At 29.8% G+C, this 8,143-nt stretch overlaps 1 protein-coding gene across 1 annotated transcript in view; it reads left to right on the forward strand.

Annotated features, from left to right (window-relative positions):
- Positions 1-1,039: 1,039 nt before the first annotated feature.
- LOC119667770 (cdc42 homolog) overlaps positions 1,040-8,143 on the forward strand; it is a 324,819-nt gene continuing 317,715 nt past the window's right edge. The window contains exon 1 of the mRNA XM_038077081.1: positions 1,040-1,161. The gene's annotated coding sequence lies outside the window, so the exon portion shown is untranslated. The remainder of the gene's footprint in view (positions 1,162-8,143) is intronic.

Genomic DNA, 8,143 nt, shown 5'->3' on the forward strand with positions numbered 1-8,143 from the left:
ATTATTTACAATATACTATACCAAAAAGTGCTGCTGTCACATTCTTTGACGCTCTTAAGGACTTCTTGCCTTGTGTACCATCGAAGTTATAATTTATGAGTATACTTTCTCCAAAAATCCACGAAATCTTTCGTGTTATTGGTTGTTTCTCAATAACGCGTATCATTGATGCAGCCTATAAATAACGTAATAGATAAAAAGAACTGTATGAGTTAGTAAAATTGTTACATGTGAAAATATTAATAAGTTGAAATTGAAAGTAAGAAACATATATAATTTAACTTACAACTACTTCAACGACAGTGATTTCTTCGTTAAACTGAATTAAATCCTAATCAGATTAAATTGGAAACTGTTCTAATTGAAGCAGATGACTGATTTTATCTTTGCTTTAGAATGACTGCATTCGCAGCACATTGGTCACTTAATCGTTCTTGACGCAGTTGCATCTACATAATACAAAACAAAAAATAACATTTAAAATTTTAAATATATTTGCTTAATTTTGCATATACTTACAGTGAGTTTATGTTAAATTCACAAATTATATTTTATTTATATTTTTAGATTCACAAATTATATTTTTAGATTATATATTGATTTTAAAAATTAAAAATTGTTCACTGCACTAATTTGATGCACTTCACTAAAATCAAAAGCAGACTAAATGTATACAATGCAGGCAAAACAAGAAATTCTTAATACTCATATGCTTTTCTTCTTCATTCTTTTATAATTTCAACCCCCATTTTGCCTATGTCGAACACAAATGTCGAAAACAAAGAAAAATAAAAACGAAGAGCTATTACCTCCTCGCTTACTTTTTCAGCGCTGGCCTAATGGTGCCGCTGGGCAATTTCAGTCAATTTTGCTGGTGTTAGTGCACTTTTCTCTAACACCTTCAAATGCTTCACTGCAAATTGTGGTTGTTCGAAAAAACAAATTTTAGTTCACAATGGAGTAGCCATTCTTGTAAGGAATTCATTGTATCAACACAAAAATTAGATAAAATCAAATAAGTGGCATCACCTAACGTCACCACAAGCATTCAATAAAAATTTCAGTCATACGTACTTAAAAAGTTGATGAGAACAATAATTAGAGAACGGAGAGTTGAAATATTTTATTATACGAGCCCAACCCAAAATCTGCTGTGAGAAAGTAAGTAATTGTATAAAGTGCAATATAAAATGAATTAAAGAAAAGTATAAAATTGTTTTAAAATATATGTCTTCAAAAATGGTAAATATAAATTCGTAAAGTTCTTAAAAATATCAAGTTACTGAAGTGCGAAGGACCGCAGAAAAAGGAATGTGATATCAAGTAAAAATTAATGATTAATTGTTTTAGATAAATTTAAGACAATTAAATAAATGCAACGCATATGTTTTTACGTCTTATTCCTAAAATCTAGTTTTGCAACGTTAATAGTCTATATGTATATAGGCTTTCTTTATCGGGACTCCAGCTATTGACAGTGAGATACCAATGTTATATTATTATCGATGATTTCTACAAAAGCTTGAGTCATTGCCTTTAGTTTTTTTTTTTATTTTATTGCAAATAAACAGTTCGCATTTTATTTGAAAATCTGCTTTGCTATATACAATCATTTCCAATGCCTTGCTTTTTGAGAGCAGTTTTATATCTGCCAAATATTCCAACGTTTTGTATATAGTTCTTGAGTTGTAAAGTTTTTTTGGTTCAGCTCAATGTAATGATTTTTAATGCTCCTTGCTATATCATTTGTGTGCATTTGTAGAAATCAATAAACAATTGCAGTGACATATTCGGTAGAATTATGCTAGAATGTATTGTCTAACCGGAGAGCTGCTTACTTATCAATTATGGTGGTGGTGCTAAGCATAATATAAACTATATAACGAGATGACTGCTTAAAGCATGTATTAAGAAATAAATGAATGAAAACTTCGGTTAAATTCGAGCTAAATTCTACTTGCTAATATAACATGTATTCCAACTTTAAACCAGTTATGCTACTTCTTTGCTATTTACTTTGCAAGGGAACAATTTGCATAAGTTCATGTGTTAATCGGGAATTGACTTGGAACAAAAGTTTTTTGTGTTATGCCCTAGTAGCTTATATTTAAGCAATTCGTATTATATGTTAGCTTCTTTTAAGTTTGCAAATTCAGGATAAAATGTGTAATGGAAGGAATTTTATAAAGCTAGAAAACAAATCTGCGAAAAGCAATACGAACTGAACATCTTAGATTGTAAATATAAGAATATTTGTTATCTATTTCTCATATATATTGGTAAATTAATTGCAATTAGAAAAACAAATTAATTTTAGTGTGGTCTACGCTGTGGTAGTTGTATGCGAATCAACAGTAAAACTAAAATCGTATAATTTACACAAATATTTATTTTATATTTCTTTATGTGCAAACAGGAAATAAGATACGAAGATATTTTTATATGTAATATCTTTAGTAAATCTAAACTATTTTTTTTCAAGCACAGAGTTTAATTTGTATTTTAGATGTAGATTGGTTTAACTTTTTAGTAGGACTTTTTCAGGGTATACACGGTTTACAATTCGAGGTTACTTGAAGAGGCTGATGTATGCATTGATTTCTGTATTGCACAGATAAAAATGCAAATGGGTAATTTTGGGTAATTTTTATTACTATTGTACTATAAAAATTAAGTTACTATTACACTTAAATTACTATTAACATAAAGTTGCTATTAAAATTAAATTTCTCTAAAAAATAAATTAAGTAAATAATTATGTAAGTAAATTTAAATTAACACCATTACCTCGGTGCACGTTCGTGTACGAGCAAAAATATGCACATATAATGTACTTTACGCAAATTAAGGACGAAATTTTATAGTCATGGAGGAGCTGTGCCGGTCAGTTTTGAAGATAATGTTACCAAAGACAATTTAAGCAAGTCGCTGCAGTATATTTTAAGTTTTGTTCATATTTAACAAGGAACGTTTTCAATTTATTTCATTAAACACAAACCTTTGATAAAACAGCGGTTAAGTTCATTCATTTTATTTACGTTATTTTATTAACAAAAGCTGAAATTACAGTAACAAATCTTAATGTGTGTTATGGTTTTATAAATTTAATTGATTATTTTATTTTTTAAAATCGAGAATCAGATAAGTTGTCTTCAAAATTGGAAACATCTTTTATAATGTTATACCGGCTAATTAGTAAATGTTAAGTAATACATATTTTTTTAAATTAGTTTCAAGAATATTTTATTACCGATATTTCGACTAAAGTCATCATTAGGATACTGATGTAATATTATTTTTTTATGATATACCATCAAATGTATTTAATTTGATTTAATAGGACAAAGAAATAATACTACAATACAATAGAATTTAAACGCAAATACATTTATACTGGACTCATCCGTTGAATGTGTTATAGCCGCCACTTGGGTAAAAAGTATGTCGAAGCTAACAGAATTATTTTGCTTATATTTGGACTACTTTTAATATTTTAAATTCACTTAAATGCGAGAGTGGATTAGAGCCAAAGTACAAAATTGACGTTAAGCCCACAGCCACAGCATATAAAAAAAACGAAAATATAAAAAAAAGACCGAGGTATTTTGATCAGGATTTATACTTTAAAACTCAGGGAAGAATATATTGTTGTTTTTTATATAACAGGGCGATCGGTCCATAACGCGGAGCAAACACTTATCAAGAGTTTTTAGTAGAAATTTAATGCGTTTTGCGCAAAATATTGTAAAGTATTCCTTGTCCACTACTATATTCTTTTTACAGCTTGCTAAGTACTGAGACAATGTTATAATCTCTTACTAGTCATAAATTGTACCGTGTTACAATTTATGTTATTTACCGCAATATTACTTTTCCTGTTAAATTTTAAGAAATATGTGTTACAATTTGAGGGTTCATTTCAAACAGAAAAATAGGGATTCCACTTATATAAGGCTACCCAATAATATTTTGCTGGTTTTGATTTGATAACAATTTCGAATAGATTTGAGTTTTTGTAAGCAAAAGCTACATTTTAAATTTCATCACCATAATTACTGAAAGCGTATATAGTTAGGATGTGGGTTGTATTTCTTTTTTTTTCGTTTTGTTATATATTTGGTTTTTTTTTATGGTTATGTATTTCATTTTATTTTTTTTTTTCGAAAATTTTTTTTATTTTTTTTTTTTTGAAAATTTTTTTATTTTTATATTCACAAAATAATATTTAAATATATATATGTGTGAACTCATTTTTGACATACTAAGGTCGTGTGCGAGTTAGGCTAAGTTGCGTTCTAAATGAGGGAAATACTAAGTTGTGCCGATAATGTAGTGATGTGTCGATACGTGTTAATAAATGGCTAAATGTGTGCAGTGCAAAAAATCCCAAAAAATCTTCCATTTGGTGTAGCATCAACTTAGCCTAACTCGCACACGTCCTAAATGTTAAATCCATCTCTTTATTTTATTTGATAAACTCCTTTGTATTAATCTATTATACCAATTCTTGATTTAGAATTTCAGTATAGCATGTTTGTTGTATTTTATGTTCATTATATTTGTTTTTAATATTAAGAGATAATACAATGCTTTTGTGAATTTAGTTTTCCTGATTGTATTTGTTTTGTTGTATTGTTTCAAATTATAAAATATTATGAATCGCTGGATTTGGAAAGTCATATTTATTTAAAATTCGTTCATTGTTTTTTTCCACCTTTTGAAAAATTATGTTAATTAATTCTAATGTTATTATATATTACTAGGGTCGCCAGTGGTCGGAATTCGACCAATAGAAAATACAATTTATAAACAATATTAATAGTATTTAAATTTTATTGAAAAATTTGAAGAAAATGTGAACAAAATCTAAAGAAAGTGTAGAAAAGAATTTACAAAAATAAATTAAAATTTATAGTGCAAAATCATTTGTTCTGTTTCTGGTTTTGGCTTAATTTTTCCTTGAATGAACAATGGAGTGAAATCGATCAATTTAAATTTGTATTCATATGTGACCACGTATGCACCTGCGAAAGGACGCCAAAATAATTAGTATAAAATGTTGATAAATTTGAATGAAATACCGATTAAGTCTCGAACTGATGTTCCATTTTGAAATCTTTTCAACAAAGAAATTATCTTAACTTCTGCTGCGTACATTTGTTCTTCAGGTGATATCGGAGAGCTATCGGCATAGGAATCAGCAATTCAAACAGCGTAGAACAGCATCTTCAATTGATTGCGGTTATTATTCACTGAATTGCGTTCAATTTTCAATTCATCGCGTTTATTCTTTAATGAAGTCACAATTTCGACAATGCGACTTTGCACAACATCTTGCTCCTGTCATAAATTGTCAAACAAATTCCTATACTCTGCCACCACGAAATCATATCGCTGTATGCAGTGAAGGCAAGAAACAGAATTGAAATTGGAAAATGAACGTATGAAAAAATTGAAATATTGAAAAACTTTAAAACTTTAATAATAATTCTATATTTTATATTACAAAGTTCTCAAAACTTCAGTGTAAACAATATTTTTCGTAAACTCCCTTTCATCATAAGCCAAATGACATTGTTCACCTTCATTACTGACATAAAATTTAAGTCCTTCAAATGATCTAACTCTACTGGCTGCAACGTAAAGTTGTCCATGAGAGAAAACAGGTTTCCTCAAAAATATTCTAACTCTATAAAATGTCTGTCCTTGGGATTTGTTAATTAACATAACAAATGCGGCGATGACTGGAAACTGTGTTCGTCGAAAATGAAATGGCATTGCAGTTCCTGAATACGTTAAGTGATGCGTGGAATCAAAATACGTTTTTCGCGAGCAACTTTAGTAAACACAATCTATTCTATTGTGTTGTGTCTAATCTGTTGTGTTATTATGCATTGTTTTGACTCGCATTCTCATCCCATTCACTAAAGCTTGCTTCGTATTTAAATTTCGAATTAACAAAACTATCGCATTAATTTCAATAATGTGGAAGCAATTCCACTAAATGCACACGAAATACATCAAAGATTAAGGGAATTTTATTTACGAATTATAACCGTTTGTGTGCATGTTTTCCCACAACCTACATGGGCTGTCAAAAAAAACACATTTGATCCTGTATCGTGATACTGAATTTCACGAATAACTTTATCAATAGCATCACACATTATTGCACTATTATAAAGCACATGTAACATTATGTGTTAACGAAATATCCTCGATTTTCAAGAATGCTCTATTGAAAGAAACATCTACACTGCAACCATCTCTAACGAAATTTTCGCTTAAATTATCTTTAAATTCCACCGAAAGCGCTAATGCATTTGCTGAAATATTTAAGGCACAAATAATCGCAAACAAATTACGCATTTGTTTTGCTGAATTAAATGTCTTAGCTTCATTGAGACAAACTCTCCACTCATTATCGTTGGACGCAATTCCCCTAGCATGACATGCTTCGATAAATGTGCTATAAACAATTCCATTATATGTACGCGCATCTTAATATGAGGCACCACATACATTCGAGTAATAATTTTATCTCCTCCTCGTTGTCTTTAATTCCAAGATTTTCTACTATCAACCTCAACTTAATGCAATGGAATTTCTGTACACGTATATTGATTAGCAGATAGATCACTTTGATTCAAGAGAAAGAAAGCTAATAGACATTTGTCATTTTCATATAAAGTTATCAAAATGTAAACATGAGGCAAACCTCTTTTTTGAAATTCGATTATACCTATATATAAGAACCTCAACTTTGATAAAAACAGATCTATTCCAAAAGTCAGATATGAGTTCTTTTAACTTCGTTTTAAATGCACGCACAACTATTTCAGGTCAAAAATAAGATGATTCATTAGTATCGATATTATATACAATCTCCGGCCAATTCGGATTGCAAGTCATTGTAACAAAAAGCGATGGCTTGCCGAAATGCTGAACAATTTGCATTGCATCTAATTACATGTTTCTTGGAGACCCAGTGAAGGATGAGGGTAAAATTGCTTTACGACCTAAGCTACCATCTCCTACTTGATTTGTTCTGTTGCACTTTAACGTGCCAACCAAAATCTCTATTTGGGAATAGTAAAGGATATGCCAATGGATCCAAAGCAGAATGTAATACTGATACATTCTTAACCACACCATTTGTTTTTGGAAAAGATATCATATTTCTCTCAAATGGTGCTTCACCATCTACAGTCGTAAATATAACCGCAACATCAGTCCGAATTGCACCATTATATCTTCGTATATCTGTATCACGATTCACGGTAATTGCCATACAAATCTCTTTCTGTGCATTGCATACTCTATCACAATGTTCTTTCATTGTACGAAATGAACGAATAAATAGATTAATTCTATCAAATTCAATAGAAGTTTTATTTGATTGCGCTCGCATTTTACATTGAACAGCCGTATCAACATCGTATATATACAACTGGGCATAATTTGGCGTACGATCAGATACTGTGACCATGGGTCCTGCTCTTAAAACTGTGTCAGAAATATTAGCTTCCGAACTGACCATAGCATAGGCCGAATTGTAGCTTCGAATCTTGTCGAAATAATTTTTGGACTTTTTTTTATCTCTTGATTTGAAGTATTGTTAATGTCGATTCAACCAACTAATTAGCCTTGGAAGAAAAGGTAAAAAATTTAACTATCACACAATGCACTTGAAATTAATCTAAAAATTTCAAACCTACCAAAATAAAACGAATGATATCAAAGGGTATTTCCACTTCAATGTGTTTTTTTTTCACAAACAATACTTGAAATTTAATGTGCATTAAAAATGTAATTGTAACAGAATTCAGTTTTGCAACACGGAAAGTCCAAACAGAAAAGTGGAAAAAAATCGCACACACAAATCCATCGTAAACAATACACAATTCGCTACAAAAACAAAAAACATTCAAAAACACATGTATTTTGTTGTTGTGGTCGCTAAATTTGCGCCAACGTATTTTTACCTGTGTTTCCGTTAATGTACATTTGAAAAAATAATGTTGTGCACTTCTCCACATCTTCACCTTTCCAACGGTATAAATTTTATCCATTTATGTCAACGGCAACACAGTTAAAAAGGGAACACAAACTTTTTTGTAGCGTAATTATATATAGATGTGCA

Source organism: Teleopsis dalmanni, chromosome 1 (assembly GCF_002237135.1).
Source record: "Teleopsis dalmanni isolate 2A chromosome 1, ASM223713v2, whole genome shotgun sequence".
NCBI lineage: Eukaryota > Metazoa > Arthropoda > Insecta > Diptera > Diopsidae > Teleopsis > Teleopsis dalmanni.